This window comes from Larus michahellis, chromosome 2 (assembly GCF_964199755.1).
Source record: "Larus michahellis chromosome 2, bLarMic1.1, whole genome shotgun sequence".
NCBI lineage: Eukaryota > Metazoa > Chordata > Aves > Charadriiformes > Laridae > Larus > Larus michahellis.
Window position 1 is genome coordinate 709,308 of NC_133897.1, and position 21,334 is coordinate 730,641.

At 60.8% G+C, this 21,334-nt stretch overlaps 1 pseudogene; it reads right to left on the bottom strand.

Moving 5' to 3' along the window:
- Nucleotides 1-1,659: 1,659 nt before the first annotated feature.
- LOC141738198 (uncharacterized) lies at nucleotides 1,660-16,567 on the bottom strand (annotated as a pseudogene).
- Between the last annotated feature and the right edge of the window lie 4,767 nt (nucleotides 16,568-21,334).

Genomic DNA, 21,334 nt, shown 5'->3' on the forward strand with positions numbered 1-21,334 from the left:
CATCGGCCCCTACATCCTGGTGGGGGGGTCTATAACGAACTCCCACCACAATGTCTGGCTTATTGGCCTCCCCCTTGATTCTTATCCATAAACGCTCAACAATGTCGTCATGCACATTGTTAAGTTCTTGGCATTCAAAACTGCCCCTGACATAGAGGGCCACCCCACCACCTCTCCTTCCTTGCCTAGCCCTTCTGAAGAGTTGGTAGCCGTCAATCACCGCACTCCAGTTGTGCGTTGTCTTCCCACCGCGTTTCTGTGATGGCAACTATGTCATAGTTTCCCTGCTGTACAACGGCCTCCAGCTCTTCCTGTTTGTTGCCCACGCTGCGTGCATTCCTGTAGATGCACTTCAGCTGGGCTAATTGCCTTGGACTTCACTGGGGGGACAAGCCCTTATTCCCACCTGTCCATGCTCAGACACTTCTGCAGTTGCCAACCCGTCACGGCTCCTCGTGTCTTTGCTAGCACGTGGGTCATCTTCTCCCACCTCCGCTGCAACAACAGGCTGCAAGACCCTGCCAGCGCTTTTACCCACCAGCGCTGGCGTGCTGCTCCCAGGCACCACTTTAGTCTCTGGTTACATCCCCGTCCCCCTGCAAACCTCCTTTAAAGCCCTTTTGATGAGTCCTGCTAACTCCTGTCCCAGAATCCTTCTTCCCCGTGGGGTTAGGCTTTCCCCACCTGTTGCCAGCATGCCTGCTGTCCTGTGTATCGATCCATGGTCCAAGTAACCAAAGTTCTGCCGGTTGCACCAGTCTCGGAGCCAGGAGTTAATCTCCTGACTCTTCCTGTTTATCCCCTCATCAATCCCTGGGATAGAGGAGAACACTGCTTGTGCTCCTGATCCCTCAACCAGCCGTCCCAGGGCTCTGAAGTCTCTCTTCATTGCCCTTAGACTTCTGGTAGCTATCTCATCGTCACCTGCTTGAAATATCGGCAGTGGATAATAATCCGAGGGCCGAACCAGGGTAGGGAGTTTCCTCCATATGTCCTTGATCCTGGCCCCAGGGAGGCAGCTGACTTCCCTGTGGGATGGGTCCGGTCGACAGACAGGGCCCTCTGTTCCCCTCAGAAGGGAGTCACCCACTGCAATTACTCTCCTTTTTTTCTTGGTTGAGGAGGTCCTGAGTCGTGGGGGTGAGCGATTCGCCCTGTGTGACTCACACGATGGACAATCCTCCCCATCCTCATTTGCCGAGCCCTCCGATTCCAGAGCCCCAGTGACTACAACCCCTCTTTTCTCCCTTGGGGCTGTGGTGATGGTACAGGCAGTACGCCTTTCTGACTGCGGAGAGGTCTCTAGTGCAGACTGCCCGTCATCCCCATCCTGACTCGACTGGCCTTCCTCGGTCAGTACCTCATAGCTGTTGTTCAGAGGTACCGGGGGCGACAGGGGGGGCAAGGAGAGGGTTCGCCCACTGCCCCGACCATGAACTCGCCTCCTTTCACTCCCTTCATTTAGGCTTCTGCCTCCTGCGTGGCAGGAGCAGGGTACAGGGGCCTCTAGATCCCGGCTGCTCCCTGCTGGGTGCTCCTGTTGCTGTTTGAAGGAGGGCAGAGCCTGGCTCCACCAGTCTGTTTCTTCCTCAGCCTCCCTAACGCTTCTTAACCTTTCGGCTTCCTCTCGCAGCTCCGCCGCCAGGCCAAGCAGCTCATTTACCTGTGCGCAACGTACGCAGCGGTTCTCATAGCTGCCTCCCGTTGTGGGGATACACCAGATACACCAGTCACGAGCTCCAAATACATCATGCGAGAGTCCAGCGCGGCACGCCGTCCCTCCTGCCCTGAGAGACTGTTCGAGCAGGTGGAGCCCAAAGTCATGGACTGAACGGACTCAGTGGACATTTTGGAGGGACGGCCCATAGGCTGAGGGAATGATACCTGGGTGTGTCTGTGTCTATATGTGTGAGAGAGGGAAAAGTGGTGGTGATTAACTGGGAAGTGTAAGATCTGGGCGTGACGTAGATGGTATAGAAAAAGGGGTGGATAACGTCCTGGTTGCAGTGCTTTGCTCCCACAAACACAGCCCGAAGCCGTTCCTTCCCGCACACCCTCCTGCAAACGGCCGCCGCTGAAACCCCGGTGGGGGCGATGCCTTTTGGCCACCCAGCGCTCACCCTCCGTCTGCCCCGACTCCCAAGGAGGCCCGTGGTCACGGGCAGCCTGGCCGGCAGGCGGCTGGGTGCCAGGACAAGGCGGAGGTGGCAGAAGCCCCCCAGCAAGGAGGGATGAGGGGTGCTGCAGCTCCCACCTTGGACCTGCAGCTTCCATGGCGAGGGGTGGTGAGCCAGGACGAGCTGCGAGTCCCAGAGTGGAAGTTTCAGGGGCGCTGGGCTGCAGAGGTGGTCGCAGGGGTGGGGTGCTGGGGCTGCGCTGGTGAGCCAGCATGATCCTCTCATCCAAACACTGCTTCTAACAGCTGCTGAACTGGAAGGGCTTGGCCTCCGCTCGCCCTCACACGAGGGACAGATGCACCTCCTCCGGCGGGTCACACTCTGGCACCACCGGCAGATCCCGGCGCATCCTCTGGTGGCAATTCAGGTGATGCTTCTGGCTGTAGGTCTTGCTGCACGCACTGCACTTGTAGGGCTTCTCCCCGGTGTGGACCTGCTGGTGGATGGTGAGGGCCTGCTTGTCGCTGAAGGGCTTGGGGCAGTGGGCGCAGGTGAATGGGTGCTCTTCACTGTGCATCCTCTGGTGGGTGGCGAGGATCTTCTTGTCCATGAAGGCCTTGGGGCAGCAGTCACGGGAGAAAGGGTGGTCCCCAGTATGGACCCACTGGTGTTTGGTGAGGGTCAACTTGTCCTTGAAGGCCTTGGGGCAGCGGTCGCAGGCGAAGGGGCACTCCCCAATGTGGACCCGCTGGTGTCTGGTGAGGGCATGCTTCTGCTTGAAGGCCTTGGGGCAGTAGGCGCAGGCGAACGGGCGCTCCCCAGTGTGGACCCGCTGGTGGACGGTGAGGGCCGTCTTGTTCCTGAAGGCCTTGGGGCAGTGGGGGCAGGCAAAGGGGCGCTCCCCAGAGTGGATGCGTTGGTGGCCGGTGAGGGTCCTCTTGTCCTTGAAGGCCTTGGGACAGTGGGTGCAGGCGAAGGGGCGCTCCCCAGTGTGGATGCTCTCGTGGATGATGAGGGCTGACTGGTTGCTGAAGGCCTCAGGACAGTAAGTGCAGGCAAAAGGGCGCTCCCTGGTGTGGACCAGCTGGTGGTCAGTGAGGGTCTTCTTGTCCTTGAAGGCCTTGGGGCAGTGGGCGCAGGTGAAGGGACGCTCCCCAGTGTGCACCCGCTGGTGGATGGTGAGGGCCTTCTTGTCTTTGAAGGCCTTGGGACAGCTGTCGCAGGAGAAGGGGCGTTCCTCGCTGTGGACCCGCTGGTGGACGGCGAGGGACTGTTTGTGCCTGAAGGCCTTGGGGCAGTGGGTGCAGGTGAAGGGTCGCTCTTCGGTGTGGACCTGCTGGTGCTCGGTGAGGCCCCTCTTGTCCTTGAACGACTTGGGGCAGCGAGCGCAAGCAAAGGGGCGCTCCCCAGTGTGGACCCGCTGGTGAACGGTGAGGGTGTTCTTCTCCCTGAATGCCTTGGGGCAGCGGTCACAGGCGAAGGGGCGCTCCCCGGTGTGGATGCTCTGGTGGACAGTGAGAGCCGTCTGGCTCTTGAAGACCTTGGGGCAGTGGGTGCAGGCAAAGGGGCGCTCCCCAGTGTGGACCCGCTGGTGGACAGTCAGGGTCTTCTTGGCCCTGAAGGCCATGGGGCAATGGGAGCAGGCAAAGGGGCGCTCCCCGGTGTGCACCCGTTGGTGGATGGTGAGGGCCGTCTTTTGCCTGAAGGTCATGGGGCAGTGGGAACAGATGAAGGGGCGCTCCCCGGTGTGGATGCTCTGGTGGCGGACCAGGTGGTACTTCTGCCTGAAGTGGTGGCCGCAGTGGCTGCAGGTGAAGGGCTTCTCGCCGGTGTGTATGCGCCGATGGATCAGCAGGTGATGCTTCTGAGCGAAGCACTTGCCACAGTCGGCACAGCTGAAGGGCTTCTCCCCACCGTGCAACTTCTGGTGGGACACCAGGAACTGCTTCAGCCGAAAGCGGCGGCCGCACTGCCGGCAGGAGAAGGGCCGTGCCGCCATGTGCGTCTGCTGGTGATTCTTCAGGTCCTGCATCTTGCTGAAGCTCTTCGCACTCTCGGTGCAGGTGTGGCGTCTGTTGGGGGCTGCAGGGCCATGGAGAGGCTGGGCCAGCAGTAGCTTTGCCGGGAGGACCTGCCACTGCCTCCCATCCTGCTCAGGCATCCCCGGGAGCAGGGTGGTGGGGTCTGGCAGCCCCCCGGGGACCTCCCCATCCTCCCTCCGCATCGGGACGTCACCGTCTGCTGGGGAGGAGAGGTCGGGGTCACTGCCGGGGATGGCATGGACACATGGGACCCCTCCCCACGGGCAGTGGCACGCGCAGCCCAGCAGCCCCCCACCCTCCCTGGGGCACGGAGCAGCCGGGGCCAAGGGGATGGTGCTGCCGGAACCCCCCAAGCTCCCACGCAGCCGCCTGGTACCCACCTGGCTCAGGGCTGCGGTGCCTCCGCCGCGCCCCAGGGCACTCTGGCACACACGGCGTCTCTTCTCGCTCCATCTTGCAGATGATCTCCGGCTTGACGGCGCACCAGCCTGTGCGGGCAAGAGAGAGAAGCACCCTCTCCCGCACTGCCGGCACAGCGGCACCGGCTCCCCCTGCCCACAGGCCCAGCATCTGCCCCCGCTCCGCTCCTCTCTCCTCACCCTGCCCGCACACGCCTTCGCACCCCCCTGCCCTGCGCCTCCAACGCCATCGTCAGCTTTATTCTCCTCCGCTCTCTGCCATTCCTCTCCGCTCTCCTCAACACCACTCCAGCCCACTCTCTCTCCCAGCACCGCTCTCCACAGGAGGCTGCCGGGCAGGGGAAAACCTGCAATCCCAACCGCTCGGGCAGCGCTCGGGCAGCAACAGCAACAGCAACAGCTGGCCTTTGGCTTTCAAGGGCTCCAGCTCAGCTCGAGAGGGCGATTCCAGCTCCAGCCCAGCCCGGCGGCACCGCACACAGTCCTCACCCAGCCAGGCCACCGCCTGGTAGTTCTCCAGCATCACCTCCCGGTAGAGCCGCCGCTGCCAGCCCGCCAGCTCGGCCCACTCCTCGGGGCAGAAGTAGATGGCCACGTCCTCGAACGTCACCGACATCTGCGGCAAGAAGCTGCAAGGCACGGCACCGTGACACCAGGCTTGGCCCGAGGCGCAGCGAGGACGGACGCTCCCTGCCAAGCACAGCGTTTGCAGGAAGAAATGAGGGGCAGAACTTCACTCACCTGCCAGCCGCTGCCTGCCCTTCCAGCCACAGCCTCCCACCCCCCCGGGAAAAGGACCCCCCAAAGAGCGTCCCCCACAGTGGCACCCGGCTCGGTGCAAAGGGGAGAAATAGCAAGGGAAATAGGATTTCTGGAAGTTCCTGACAGCACAGAAATCGGCCTGCAGTCCCCAAGAAGAGCAGCGGGACGATGCGCGGGGCTGCCCCGGGGGGGTCTCAGTACCTGGCCCGGGCTGAGCCGAGCCCTTCCCAGCGCCGGTGTCGGCAGGGCCGGATCCGGGGGGTGCGGGCGGTGGGACACGGAGCAGCGCGTCCGTGTTGGCACAGGGGCCCCGCGGGGAGACAGGGAAAGGCCGGGCGGCGGCGAGCACCGGGCACCGGGGGGGCACCAGGGAGACGGGGGGGAGCCGCACCCGGGAAGCGCCGGGCTCCGGGGCGGGGGGTCCGTCGGGGCTGCGGGGCGGCCGGCGGAGGGCAGAGGCCGTCGGGGCCGGGGTCCCCTCCCGGGGTCCCAGCCGGGGGACCCCGCGGCAGCCGCCGCCCCCCGCCCCTACCTGCGCCGCCGGCACGGAGAGAGGCGGCCCCGGCAGCCGCCCGCCGCCTCAGCCCGGGAGGGCCGCCCGCCGCCGGGGCAGCACGGGAGGTGTAGTCCTGCCGCTCCGCCCCGCTCGGCCCCGCTCGGCTCGGCTCGGCTCGGCTCGGCCCGGTTCGGCTCGGCTCGGCCCCGCTCGGCCCCGCTCGGCTCGGCTCGGCTCGGCTCGGCTCGGCTCGGCCCGGTTCGGCTCGGCTCGGCTCGGCTCGGCTCGGCCCCGCTCGGCTCGGCTCGGCTCGGCTCGGCTCGGCTCGGCCCGGTTCGGCTCGGCTCGGCTCGGCTCGGCTCGGCTCGGCCCCGCTCGGCTCGGCTCGGCTCGGCCCCGCTCGGCTCGGCTCGGCTCGGCTCGGCTCGGCTCGGCACGGGGGGGCGGGCGCCCCCCGCCGCCCTCCCGCGGGGCTGCGGGTGCTCCCCTCACACCCCAAACCCCGCAGAGGCGGGTGCCCCCCCCCGCGCGCCCCAAAGGCTGGGAGGGGGGTTCCTCCCGTGCCCCCCCCGGCGGTGGGATGCGGGTGCCCCCCTTATATCCCTCGCTGCAAGGCTGCGGGTGCTCCCCCCCCCCGATTACCCCACCCGCGGGGATGCGGGTGCCCCCCCAAAGGCCAGCGGGGATGTGGGCGCCCCCCTGTCGGGGTCTGGGCCGCACTGACCGCTGAAGCCATCAACAGATGCTCTCCCTTCCCCCTGTCTCCAAGGGCAGTCGGGATAGAGAGAAAGAGATTTTTGGGTTAGGAAAAAACCTCAACTGATCTAATGAAAATATTGATAAGTTAATAAAATAATAATAATAACAACAATAATAATAACAATAATAATAACAACAACAACAATAATAACAATAATAAGAATAAGAAGAAGAAGAAGGAGAAAATAATTAAATACATAAAATACATACAAAACCGTGCCAAGCTCCCGGGATGTCGATCGCGTCACCGGCAGGCACTGGGGAAGTCCCAGAATGGACCCAGTGATGGACAGGAGCTGGATTCCAGATCTGGAGTCAGGAATGCACGGATCGGGATCAAAGGCAGCGGAACAGACAGAGTCCTCCCGGGACGCCAGCCGTGAAAGAAAGAGGCCGATCCTTTCGTCCCTCAGCTTTTGTAGTGAGCGTGATGCGGGTGGGCTGGAATACCCCGTGGGGCAGTTTGGGGTCACCTGCCCCGTCTGCTCCTCCCCGCAGGTGCGACCCCTCTGCGCTTCTCCGCTGCCGACCCTCAGCCGTGGCACATAACAGCGAGCTGACCTTGGTTGTTATAGCAATAAGTATAAGCCAGAGCCTCTCCGCATACCATTACCTGGCATAAATTAGAACAATCATGTGTTATCTCTCCGGGAGCGAACGGTTTCTGCACAACGTGCTGTTAATTTCCGAGGTCGGTCAGTTAGAAGAGGCTTAGCTAAAAAGTACAATCACCAAACAGAAAGTTGGTTCTGTTTTACCTTAAACCAGGACACCCCCCCGACACCCGCAGGGATGAGTGTGCCCCCCCGTCGCCGAGGCCTTAAGGTTGTATCGGGGCATCAACTACACAGACAGATTTTAAGGGAGAATATTCCACGATCGATACAGATCCCGCCATTGTGTGCTAGATGCAGCTCACTGTAATGCAAATCATAGTAATCACAACTATAATGATTATCAAAGATTGGAGGAGGCTAGTTGGTCACCCTGACGAAGAAAACCGGAACGTGTCAAAACCAGTTTCCCCAGCCCGTGAGCTCCTAATGCCGCAACAGTCGCCTCTGAGTCCCTTGCCACCTCCGTCATCTTGTTGATCTGGTCCTTGAGCGGCACCGATAGGTTCGGGGGTGGATACAGCCCCCGTCTACCGACAGGTCCAGGACGCCACACACGCCTCTCTCCTTTAGGAGCATCAAATCCGATACGGCTCGGTTTGGAGGGTCACTTTACTGGTCTGTTGCAGTTGGTTGCTTAAGAGCCGCAGGCTACCAGACGTAGCGTTGGCTAAGGCTGACAGTTGCAGGTCTAGTTCCAGAACGCCCTGTCAGTTTTCATAGAATCATAGAATGGTGCAGGTTAGAAGAGACCTTACAGCCCCCCCAGTGCCACCCCTGCCCTGGGCAGGGACACCTCCCACCAGCCCAGGTTGCTCCAAGCCCCGTCCAACCTGGCCTTGAACCCCTCCAGGGATGGGGCAGCCACAGCTTCTCTGGGCAACCTGGGCCAGGGGCTCACCCCCCTCACAGCCAACAATTTCTGCCTCACATCTCATCTCAGTCTCCCCTCTGTCAGTGCAAAACCCTTCCCCCTCGTCCCATGGCTCCCCTCCCTGCTCCAGAGTCCCTCCCCAGCTTTCCTGGAGCCCCTTGAGGGACTGGAAGGGGCTGGAAGGTCTCCACGGAGCCTTCTCTTCTCCAGGCTGAACCCCCCCAGCTCTCTCAGCCTGTCCCCGCAGCAGAGGGGCTCCAGTCCTCGGATCATCTTTGCATCCCTCCGCTGGCCCCGCTCCAACAGGTCCATGTCCTTCTTGTGCTGAGGACTCCAGAGCTGGACGCAGGATTCCAGGTGGGGTCTCCCCAGAGCGGAGCAGAGGGGCAGAATCCCCTCCCTCGAGCCTCTGGCCATGCTTCTTCTGATGCTTCTTTTGTTTTGGAGTGGTTCCTAGCCCGACTACTGATTCCATCCACTGTCCAACTTGTGTTGGGGCTTCCTGACGCCCCTTCCGTAAATCCCTTGGATTACAATCCCACCGCTTGTGTGGCATGGGTCCTTCCCGATAGATGGACAGAGCGAGAGTACGGCTAGTGCCCAAGTTAGTCCTTACAACCAGTTTCCACCTGGCAGTCCCAGAGCGGAGGATTTTTGCCAGAGAAGGTGACATACCTTCTTGCCAGCGCCAGCGGGGCTTGGGGGTATCAGGGTGTCCGGGCCCACAGGCAACTGAAGGGACATATTGGGCTTTGGTCCTGGTCGCGGCGTTCGTTGCACGCACTGGGGCATTCATTGCTATCCCTTTTGGGGTGTCTAATACACCGCGAGGAATTTAATGGTTTCGTGTATTGTAAGGAGCGACCGTCAGACCGACGGATTGTCAGACTCCGACCGACTGTGTCTGGGGGAGCTGAGACCCGTGGGAGGGAGCCGGTGTCCGGGAAAGCCTCGCAGCCACGGGGATGAGGCAGGAGGGGGTCTGCGTCAGGCGGGGGACGGGCACCCGGCCATACCCCCGCCTGCCTGCCCCAGCCCTGCCCGGTGCCCCTGCAGGAGAGGGCAGCGAGCGCGGGGGTGCCTGTGCCCGGCGCCACAGGGGGCTGGGATGCTGCAAGGGGGGCTGGGGATTCCTGGGGGGAGACGCAGCATTTGCCTCATCCCGTGTCCCTCAGCGCCTCCCTGGAGCATCCCTCTGCACCTCAGCACCTGGGGGACACCTGCTGGTCCCTATTGCACCAACCCCTGCAGCAGTCTCCGGCCGGGGCAGCGGGAGGGGGCAGCCCTCGACACCCACCGGGGCCTCACAGCCCCCCCACCAGCTCAGCAGCCCCCCCCCTCCCATGCCCTGGGCACCCCTGAAACATCAAGGTGCCTTGGCACGCCTGAAGCCAAACCTGAGAGCCGGGCTTTGGCTGACACGGCCACCAACCCCGACTCCAGCCCTTTAGGGGAACACAGGGAAACTTCGGGCACGGGTGGATTTGTGCTCCTGTCTGATTGAAAAACGAAGTTTTGAAAAAGCTGATGGGAAAACTTCTCTGCCTCCTCTCCCCCAGCGCAGTCGCCCACAGAGGTGGCCAGCTCGGTGCAAAGGTGAGGAACAGCAATGAAAATAGGGGTTTTGGAAGCTCCTGACAGCACCCAAATTGGCCAGGGGTACCCAAGAATCACGGAATCACGGAATCACGGAATCTTCAGAGCTGGAAGTGACCCCTAGAGATCACCTCGTCCCACTCCCCTGCTAAAGCAGGATTGCCCAGAGCACGTCACTCAGGGCTGCGTCCAGGCGGGGCTTGAAAGTCTCCAGAGAAGGGGACTCCACACCCTCCCTGGGCAGCCTGTCCCAGGGCTCTGTCGCCCTCACCGTAAAGAAGTTTTTCCGTGTATTTGAACGGAACTTCCTATGTTCCAGCTTGTGCCCATTGCCCCTTGTCCTGTCGCTGGGAACCATTGAAAAGAGCCTGGCTCCGTCCTCCTTAAACCCACCCTTTAGATACTTGTAAACATTAATCAGGTCCCCCCTCAACCTTCTCTTCTCCAGGCGGAAGAGTCCCAGCTCTCTCAGCCTTTCCTCATAAGGGAGGTGCTCCAGTCCCATAATCATCTTGGTTGCCCTTCGCTGGACTCGCTCCAGTAGTTCCCTGTCCCTCTTGAACTGGGGAGCCCAGAACTGGACACAGTACTCCAGTTGTGGCCTCACCAGTGCAGAGCAGAGGGGGAGAGTGACCTCCCTCGACCTACTGGCCACAGTCTTCCCTATGCAGCCCAGGATGCCATTGGCCTTCTTGGCGACAAGGGCACACTGCTGGCTCATGGATAATTTGCTGTCTACCAGGACCCCCAGGTCCTTCTCCTCAGAGCTGCTTCCCAGCATGTCCGCCCCTAACCTATACTGGTGTTTGGCATTCTTCCTCCCCAGAAGGAAGAGCAGGAGGATGCCGTGCAGGGGTGTCCCGGGGGGTCTGAGCGCTCATCCTGGGGTGAGCTGATCCCTTCCCAGTGCCGGTGGTGGCAGGGCCAGATCCAGGGGGGCCTGGGCAGGTGGGACACGGAGCAGCGTGTATGTTGGCATGGGGACCCCGAGGGGAGACAGGGAAAGGCCGGGCAGGGGAGAGCACTGGGCATCTGGGGAGCACTGGGGGGCGGGGGGGGGCACCGGGCACTGGGGGAGCACCGGGACCCCTCGGCAGCTCTGTGGGGAGCAGCGCCCATCCCCGTGCTGCGGGCCTGCTGCCCCGCCGCCCCCACCTGCATTGGGGTGCCAGGGAAGCGGGTGCCCCCCACCACATTCACAGGAATACAGGTGCCCTCCTGTGCCCCCACCTGGCTGTGCACCCCCCAGCCAGGCTGCAGGGAGATGGGTGCCCCCCCACGCCCCCTCCCACAGGGATGCGGGTGCCCTGGTGTCTTTGGGCGGCAGTGCTGGGGGTAACTCCTCTGGGGGGTGAGTGGGGGGGCGCTGCATGCAGGACTGGGGGGCGCTGTCTGTGCTGGGGACCACCAGCGCCAGGACCACGACTCAGCTGTCCCCGCTTCCCCCATTCCCTGCCGGCGGAGCGGCATCCTCGGAGGCTGGCGACGGCCCCTCGGGGTCGGCCACGCAAGCGTGGTCCTGGGGGGGGCCGCACTCTGCTCCCCGTCCCCGCAGGCTGGCGATGGCCCCGGGGGATAATGGCCCGGCTGTGGCTGGGACAGAGTCCAGTTCCTCCTCGGCAGCTGGGACGGGGCCGCGTTTCGGGTTTGTGCTGCAAACGGCGTCCATCACCCCGGGACGTGTTCGTTATCGCCCAGCAGCGCTCGCACAGCGCCAAGGGCTCTTCTGCTCCTCAGCCCTGCCGCCAGCGAGCAGCCTGGGGGGCACAAGGAGCTGGGGGGGACGCAGCCGGGACAGCTGAGCCCCTCGACCAAGGGATATCCCAGAGCACGGGGCGTCGTGTGCAGCCACAAAACTGGGGGGACAGTGTGGGAGGGCGGCTGCTGGGCAACGGTTGGTTAGTGGTGAGCAGTTGTTTTCATTTCCATCACTTCTCTTTCTTGGGTTCTATTTCCCACTCTGTGTGTTGTTTTTTTTTTCTTTTCCTATTAAATATTAAACTGTATTTATCTCAACCCACGAGATCTCACTCTCACTTTTACCCTTCCGATTCCCCCCGTCCCTCTGGGAGGGCAGCGAGTCGGGGGCCGGGTGCTGCTTCGTTGCCGGACGGGGTTAAACCACGACAGACACTAAAGCATGAAGAGGCAGCAGATGAGCAAAGGAGGGTCCGTACGCCAGACCCCACGGCACAACAACCCGCTGCACAGCTCTCGGGGACAGCGTGGTGCCGGCAGCGTGGCCAGCGGTGCCAACCCGGCCTGTTTCCAGCCGAGCTCTGGCACCTCGGGTGGTGTGGGAGCGCGGAGCCCCCGTGTCCCGGACTCCAGCGCTGAGGAGCGGGGCCAGGCGCATCTCCCGGGCCAGGGGCCGGCCCTGCCTCCCGCCTCATTTGAAGTCCCTGCTGTCCCGGCAGCTGGCAGAGCCCCGCTCCCCGCCAGCGCTGCCGGCAGAGGTTGGCCGTGCCCAGGACACGCCTGGCCTTGGGTCCATCTCCTGGAGGATGCAGAGCACCTGCCTGTGCCCCCGTGCCATCCCTGGGCAGCTCGGACACCCCCGGGCACCCAAGTGGCACTAAACACCCAGGTGGGGGCAACTGAACAGTGCGGCAGTTCTCCTCCAGTGGCTGCGATGGCAACTCTCCGGTGACCGCGGTGGCAGGTCCCTGGTGACCATATGGTGGCAGCTGAGGCACCCACATGCAGACACCTACTGGTGGGTGTGTGGGTCACCCACAAGCCCCCTCAGGTGACACAACGGCACCTTTGCTGCCTGCAGGAACACATCAGCCCACACCTCTTGCATGCTGCTTTCCAAAAGCTTTTATAAAGGTGTGAACACTGCTTAAACTACGAAGTTACCCTGGGTGGAGCGACACAGGACTAATTTCTCTTCTAATGCTGGGGAAAACTCCACTTTTGGAAGACTCTAGTGTCTGAATTTGTGAAAATATTTACTTTATAGCCAGCTAGGCTCTCTGGGATTCAAGGTCTCAGTGTTTTCGAGCCTTGCCAGGTGCAGGGATGAGGAGGAGCAAGGCCTGGGCATTTGATCCAGGCTGGCCAACAGGGTTATTTCATACCATGAACGTCACATTCTACACAAATTAGAAAGTTTGCGGTGTAGTTTCTCTTTCCCTTGATGGCGGCGGTCCAGAGAAATTCCTTGCCCCGGTGCCGGAGCCCTGAGCCCTTCCCTTCCTCCTGAAGCCGCAGCGCTCGCAGGGTCCGACGTTTACCGTCCCCTGCTGGGAGCGCACAGCTCCTGCTGATAGAATTGGCTGAATATAATTCTTGTATATCTTATGTTAGTATCGGGATTAATACTGGTTCTTTAGTATTATTGTTAATTATTTAGTCTTATCCTATTAAATCTATTTATATTTCAACCCTTGTGTTTCCTTGCTTTCCCCGATTCCCCTTTCCGTGTGGGGAGGGGTCATCGGGTGATAGAATAATTGTCTAAACGACAACAAATTGTTATGGGTTTTCTCAAACCATAACAGAAGTGTAAAACACGATGCTTTTTACTTCATCGAGGCCACCGCAGGTGTCTGACGGAGCTGGCTCCCAGCCGTGGCTACACGGGTCCTCAAACACGCGTGATGCTCCGCGCCGGTCTCTGCTCCCCGCAGCAGGCAAGCTCCCGGGCACCGCTTTCCTCCCCAGGACAAACGCAGCCCGAAGCCCTTCCTTCCCGCACACCCTCCTGCAAACGGCAGCCGCTGAACCCGGGGTGGGGGCGATGCCTTTTGGCCACCCAGCGCTCACCCTCCGTCTGCACCCGCTCCCGGGAAGGCCCGGGGTCACGGGCAGCCTGGCCGGCAGGCGGCTGGGTGCCAGGACAAGGCGGAGGCAGCAGAAACCCCCAGTCAGGGAGGGACGAGGGGTCCTGCAGCTTTTACCCCGGACCCACAGCTTCCACGCAGACGGGTGGCAGTTTCAGGGGTGTCGGGCTGCAGAGGTGGCCGCAGGCTGGGGGTGCTGGGGGGGCACAGGCGAGCCAGCATGATCCCCTCATCCCGAAACTGCTTCTCACAGCTGCTGAACGGGAAGGTCTTGGTCTCCACTCACCCCTTCTGCCAGGGACGAACTGCCCTCCTCGCAACGTCCACCCTCCGGCACGGCCGGCGGGCCCTGGTGCACCCGACGGTGGCATTTCAGGCCTTCCTTACGGCTGTAGGTCTTGCCGCACTCGCCGCACTTGTAGGGCTTCTCGCCGGTGTGGAGCCGCTGGTGGATGGTGAGGGTCTGCTTGTCTCTGAAGGCCATGGGGCAGTAGGTGCAGGCAAAGGGGCGCTCACCAGTATGGACCCGCTGGTGGACAGTGAGGGCCTTCCTGTGCTTGAACGTCTTGGAGCAGTGGGCGCAGGCAAAGGGGCGCTCCCCGGTGTGGACCCGCTGGTGGTCGATAAGTGACATCTTGCACCTGAAGGCCATGGGGCAGCGGGTGCAGGTGAAGGGGCGCTCCCCGGTGTGGACCCGCTGGTGGTCACTGAGGGCCTTCTTGTTTCCAAAGGCCTTGGGGCAGCGGGTGCAGGCGAAGGGGCGCTCCCCGGTGTGGGCCAGCTGGTGCTCGGTGAGGGCCTTCTTGTTCTTGAAGGCCTTGGGGCAGCAGACGCAGGCAAAGGGGCGCTCCCCAGTATGGACCCGCTGGTGATCTCTGAGGGTCTTCCTGTCCTTGAAGGCCTTGGGGCAGTGGGAACAAGCAAAGGGGCGCTCCCCAGTGTGGATCCGCAGGTGGTCACTGAGGGTCCTCCTGTCCTTGAAGGCCTTGGGGCACTGGGTGCAGGCAAAGGGGCGCTCCTCTGTGTGGATGCTCTGGTGGACGGTGAGGGCCATCTTGTCCTTGAAGCTCTTGGGGCAGTGGGTGCAGGCAAAGGGGCGCTCCCCAGTGTGGACCCGCTGGTGGTTGGTGAGGGTCTGCTTGTCCCTGAAGGCCTTGGAGCAGTGGGTGCAGGCGAAGGGGCGCTCCCCGGTGTGCATCCGTTGGTGGATGGTGAGGGCCGTCTTCTCCCTGAAGGCCATGGAGCATCGGGAACAGGCGAAGGGGCGCTCGCCAGTGTGGATGCTCTGGTGGCGGATCAGGTGGTACTTCTGCCTGAAGCGGCGGCCGCAGTGGCTGCAGGCGAAGGGCTTCTCGCCGGTGTGAATGCCTTGGTGGCTCAGCAGGTGATGCTTCTGAATGAAGCGCTTCCCGCATTCGGCGCAGCTGAAGGGCTTCTCCCCACCGTGCCCCTTCTGGTGGGACACCAGGTTCTGCTTCAGCTGAAACTGGCGGGTGCACTGCCGGCAGCAGAAGGGCTGCGCTGCCACGTGCGTCTGCTGGAGCTTCTTCTGGTCCTGGCTCTTGCGGAAGCTCTTCCCACACATGGCGCAGGTGTGGGGTCCCTTCGGGCCCGGGGGGCCAGAGGGGGGTCGGGCTGACAGCAGCTTTGCTGAGATGCCTCCCCTCCGCCTCCCACCTCGCTGAGGAATCCCCGGGAGCAGGGTGGTGGGGTCTGGCAGCCCCCTGGGGACCTCCCCATCCTCCCTCCGCATCGGGACGTCACCGTCTGCTGGGGAGGAGAGGTCGGGGTCACTGCCGGGGATGGCACGGACACATGGGACCCCTCCCCACGGGCAGTGGCACGCGCAGCCCAGCAGCCCCCCACCCTCCCTGGGGCACGGAGCAGCCGGGGCCAAGGGGATGGTGCTGCCGGAACCCCCCAAGCTCCCACGCAGCCGCCTGGTACCCACCTGGCTCAGGGCTGCGGTGCCTCCGCCGCGCCCCAGGGCACTCTGGCACACACGGCGTCTCTTCTCGCTCCATCTTGCAGATGATCTCCGGCTTGACGGCGCACCAGCCTGTGCGGGCAAGAGAGAGAAGCACCCTCTCCCGCACTGCCGGCACAGCGGCACCGGCTCCCCCTGCCCACAGGCCCAGCATCTGCCCCCGCTCCGCTCCTCTCTCCTCACCCTGCCCGCACACGCCTTCGCACCCCCCTGCCCTGCGCCTCCAACGCCATCGTCAGCTTTATTCTACTCCGCTCTCTGCCATTCCTCTCCGCTCTCCTCAACACCACTCCAGCCCACTCTCTCTCCCAGCACCGCTCTCCACAGGAGGCTGCCGGGCAGGGGAAAACCTGCAATCCCAACCGCTCGGGCAGCGCTCGGGCAGCAACACCAACAGCAACAGCAACAGCTGGCCTTTGGCTTTCAAGGGCTCCAGCTCAGCTCGAGAGGGCGATTCCAGCTCCAGCCCAGCCCGGCGGCACCGCACACAGTCCTCACCCAGCCAGGCCACCGCCTGGTAGTTCTCCAGCATCACCTCCCGGTAGAGCCGCCGCTGCCAGCCCGCCAGCTCGGCCCACTCCTCGGGGCAGAAGTAGATGGCCACGTCCTCGAACGTCACCGACATCTGCGGCAAGAAGCACGCCCGCCTCAGCGCCTTCCCCCGCACACTCGCCCAGCGCCTCTGCCCAAATCCTGCCGCTGCTGCCCCACGCCACCAACCGCGGCAACGCCAGCCCCTGGCGTCCCCGCAGCCGGGGCGCGTGGGGAGCGCGCGGGCTGCCACGGCTGCAGCTCTGCACAACCTCAGCAAGGGCAGAGCAGGGCGAGCAGACGGGTTGATGGGGAGCGCCGGGGCGGGCGCCCCCTCGCCCTCACCCCCACCTTGCCGCAGCAGCCTGGAGCCCGGCGCGCCGCTGGCTCTCCACGGGGAGACGGAGGCCCGCACAAGGCCTTCTCCGGGGAGATGCAGGTGGGATGCTCCGCGTTCCGCAGCAGATGCCCGCCCGGCACCAGCCGCAGCGGCGCAGCGAGGACGGACGCTCCCTGCCAAGCACAGCGTTTGCAGGAAGAAATGAGGGGCAGAACTTCACTTCCCTGCCAGCCGCTGCCTGCCCTTCCAGCCACAGCCTCCCACCCCCCCGGGAAAAGGACCGACCGAAACGGTGTCGCTGTGGCTGTCGCTGTCGCTGTCGCGGTTTAATCTTAGCCAGCAACAAAGAAGCAGGCGGCGGCTCGCTCACTCCCCCCGCCGGTCGAACGCGGAGGAGAATCGGAAGAAAAAGGTCAAACCCCGTGGGCTGAGATCAAGACACTTTAAGAGAATAGCAAATGAAAGAGGAAAACAACAACAATGCTGATTAAAGGATATGCAAAACGAGTGATGCGCCGTGCAATTCGCTCCCCACCCGATTCCCCGCCTCCTCCCGAGCAGCCATTCCCTCCCCCACCCCCGCCACCTCCCCCAGCTCCGTACCGAGCCTGACATCACACAGCAGGAAATATCCCCTTGGCCAGCTCGGGTCAGCCCTCCCCCGGCTGGGTCCCCTCCCAGCCTCTGCTGAAAATTAACCCCGTCCCCGCCGAAACCAGGACATTTCCCCCCCCGCCCCCCCCCATGATCCCACGCCGGCTCCTTCGTGCCCAGGGCCTGCCCTCGCCACTTACTCGCCACCACTTTGCTCCATCTTTGATACTCTCCTGCTTTCGGCTGGATGCACGTTCCAAATCACGCTCTGATTGTGAGCGCTCTCTCTACCAAGTGACTTGGAAGAAGAACAATTTCACGTGGGGCCCTGAGAAACGACGAGCCTCAGATCAAATTAAACAGGAAATAGTTCACGCAGCAGCACTGGTGGGGCCCCTCAGGGCAGGACAAGATGTTAGAAACGTGCTCTACAGCGCAGCTGGGGAGAACGGCCCTACCTGGAGCCTCTGGCCAAAAGCACCAGGGGAGACTCAAGGTCAGCCCCTGGGGTTTTGGAGTCGGGGATACAGAGGATCCGAGGCCGCTATGCTCCAACTGAGAAAGAGAGATGGGCAGGATACAAAGGGGTTCAAGCTTTTTTGGAAGCGGCTGGCGCCGAAGCAGAGCTCCTCTTGGCACCCCGACTGCCGGTGCTGGGCTGGATGTTCAAAGGGAGGGTCCCCTCTACACGTCACGCAACTGATGCTACCTGGAGTGAGTGGGTCGCGCTGATCACACAGCGGGCTCGAATGGGAAGCCCCGGTCACCCAGGAATTCTGGAAGCGATCACGGACTACTGGCCAGAAGGCAAATATTTCAAAATATAACCAGAAGAGGAGGTGACGTGTGCTGAAGAGGCCGTGACGTGTGCTGAAGAGGCCCCATTCTATAATAAATTACCGGAAAATGAGAAGAAATTCAGAAGGGCCTGTTCACTGGTGACTCCTGTCACATGGTGTCCACATCCAGAGCCTGCAACAGGTCTCTCCCCAGGAGACACAGATCTTGCCCGTGCACTCTTATTTCCAAAAGTCACTAAGAATGGTTTAGTCAGACTTCTCTTTGCTTCTCCTACTACGCCCTGTACTAAAACTCTGGGTACTGGAAGAGGCTATAAGGTCTCCCCTGAGCCTGCTCTTCTCGAGGCTGAACAATCCCAACTCTCTCAGCCTGTCTTCATAGCAGAGGTGCTCCAGCCCTCTCATCATCTTCATGGCCTCCTTCGAATGTGCTCCAACAGGTCCATGTGCTCAAGTGTGCTCAACGGCGCGAGGTGTGAGAATGAAGAATCACCCACTGCAGGTAAAGATCAGGTGCAAGACCATCTAAGGAACCAGAAGGTGCACAAGTCCGTGGGTCCTGAGGGAACTGGTGGATGAGATTGCTAAGCCACTACCCATCATATTTGAGAAGTCACGGCAATCCAGTGAAGTTCCCACTGACTGGAAAAGGGGAAACTTAACCCTTATTTTTAAAAAGGGAAAAAAGGAAGACGCAGGGAACTACAGGCTGGTCAGTTGTCAGTCTCAACCCTGTGCCCCAGCAAGATCATGGAGTAGATTCTCCTGGAAACTCTGCTAAGGCACATGGAAAATAAGGAGGTGACTGGTGACAGCCAACATGGCTTCACTAAGGGCAAATTGTGCCTGACCAATTTGGTAGCCTTCTATGACAGCATTACAGCGTTGGTGGATAAGGGAAGAGCACCTGACATCACCTACCTGGACTTGTGCTGTCCTGCATGACACCCTTGTCTCTAAAGTGGATAGACATGGATTTGATGGATGGACCTCTCGGTGGATAAGAAATTGGTTGGATGGCTGCACTCAAAGATCTGCGGTCAATGACTCAATGTCCCAAGTGGCGACCAGTGACGAGTGGTGTTCCTCAGGGGTCAGTGCCGGGACCTGTACTGCTTAACATCTTTGTTAGCAACATGGACGGTGGTAGGTATGAGGTAGGTGCCCTGGTGATGGAGGATGCAGAGAACACAGAGTTACTAAATGTCTTCTTTGCTACAGTCTTTACTGCTAAGGCTGGACCTCAGGAATCCCAGACCCTGGAGGTAAGAGAGAGAGTCTGGAGAAAGGCAGATTTTCCCTTGGTTGAGGACGATCGGGTTAGAGCACCACAAATTCATGGGCCCTGATAGGATGCACCCATGAATGCTGAGGGAGCTGGCAGATGTTATTGCTTGGCCACTCTCCATCACCTTTGAAAGGTCCTGGAGAACAGGTGAGGTGCCTGAGGACTGGAGGAAAGCCAACATCATGCCAGTCTTCAAAAAGGGCAGGAAGGAGGACCTGGGAAGCTACAGGCCAATCAGCCTCACCCCCATCCCTGGAAAGGTGATGGAACAGCTGATCCCGGATGTCATCTCTAAGCATGTAGAAGAAAAAAAAGGCCATCGGGAGTTGTCATCATGGATTCACCCAGGGGAAATCACGCTTGGACAATCTGACAGCCTTCTCTGATGGCATGACTGGCTGGGTAGATGAGGGGAGAGCAGTGGACATTGTCTGCCTTGACTTCAGCAAGGCTTTTGACGCTGTCTCCCATAACATCCTAATAGTTAGGGTTAGGAAGTGTGGGTTAGGTGAGTAGACAGCGGGGTGGATGGAGAACTGGCTGAATGGCAGAGCTGAGAGAGCTGTGATCAGCAGCGCAGAGTCTAGTTGGAGGCCTGTGACCAGCGGCGTTCCCTAGGGGTCAGTACTGGGTCCGGTCTTGTTCAACTTGTTCATCAGTGACCTGGATGAGGGGACAGAGTGTACCTTCGGTGAGTTTGCTGATGACGCAAAACTGGGAGGAGTGGCTGACACACCAGAAGGCTGTGCCACCATTCAGCAAGACCTGGACAGGTTAAAGAGTTGGGCGGAGAGGAACATAATGAAGTTTAACAAGGGCAAGTGTAGGGTCCTACACCTAGGGAGGAGTAACCCCACACACCAGTACAGGTCAGGGGTTGATCTGGAAAGCAGCTCTGTAGAGAGGGACTTGGAAGTCCTGGTGGACAGCAAGTTGACGATGAGCCAGCAATGTGTCCATGGATCATGGAATTATAGAATCGTCTAGGTTGGAAGAGACCTTTAAGATCATCGACTCCAACCATCAGTCTAACATTGCCAAGCCCACCACCAACCCATGTCCCTCAGCACCACGTCTGCCTGGCTTTTAAATACCCCCAGGGATGGCGACTCCACCACTGCCCTGGGCGGCCTCTTCCAACGCTTGACAACACTTTCGGTGAAGAAATTTTTCCTCATATCCATCCTAAACCTCCCCTGGCGCAACTTGAGGCTGTTTCCTCTTGTCCCATCGCCCGTTCCTCGGGAGAAGAGACCGACCCCCCCTGGCTACGCCCTGCTTTCAGGGAGCTGCAGAGAGCGATAAGATCTCCCCTCAGCCTCCTTTTCTCCAGGCTGAACAACCCCAATTCCTCCAGCCAATGGTATCCTTGGATGCATTAAAAAGACCGTGGCCAGCAGGTTGAGGGAGGTCATCCTCCCCCTCGACTCAGCCCTAGTGAGTACCGTGTCCAGTTCTGGGCTCCCCAGTTCCAGAAAGACAAGGAACTACTGGAGAGAGTCCAGTGGAGGGCTACGAAGATGATCAAGGGAAGGGAACGTCTCTCTGATGAGGAAAAGCTGAGAGCCCTGGGGCTGTTTAGTCTGGAGAAGAGAAGACTGAGAGGGGATCTCACGAATGATTATCAATATCTACAGGGGGGTGTTAAGAGGATGGGGCCAGGCTCTTTTCAGTGGAGCCCAGCAAGAGGACAGGGGGCAATGGTCACAAACTGGAACACAGGAAATTCCGTCTGAATATAAGGAAAAAATTCTTCGCTTTGAGGGTGGCAGAGCCCTGGCACAGGCTGCCAAGAGAGGCTGTGGAGTCTCCTGCTTGAGATACGCAAAACCTGCCTGGACGCGTTCCTGCGCAACCTGCTCTAGTTGAACCTGCTCTGGCAGGGAGGTTGGACTGAGTGATCTCCAAAGGTCCCTTCCAACCCCTACCGTTTCGTGATTCCGTGATTCCGTGAGGTTGAACAGTAACACCCCACCGTTAACTGCTGCTGTCCAAAACATAACCTAAAAAGTAACAGCAGTACAGGCAGCCGCCCGCCCACGTATGGCCGCCCTAGAGGTTAAGGACATGTGTTTTATGATTCCTCTAAGGAAAGAAGATAAGCCCTAGGTTGCCATCACTTGGGCAGGAATACAAGACACCTTTAACCAACTCCTCCAAGGATATAAACTCTGCCCCAGTATTGCCCATAAGGCCTTGGCCAAACTTCTCAACGCGGTGGAGGTGCCATCAGGCAGCCGTATATATCACTACATAGATGACATCCGCGTTGGGTCAAATAGCCAAGAACAGGTAGGGCAAGTGGCTGATGCCACTCTGGACTCTGA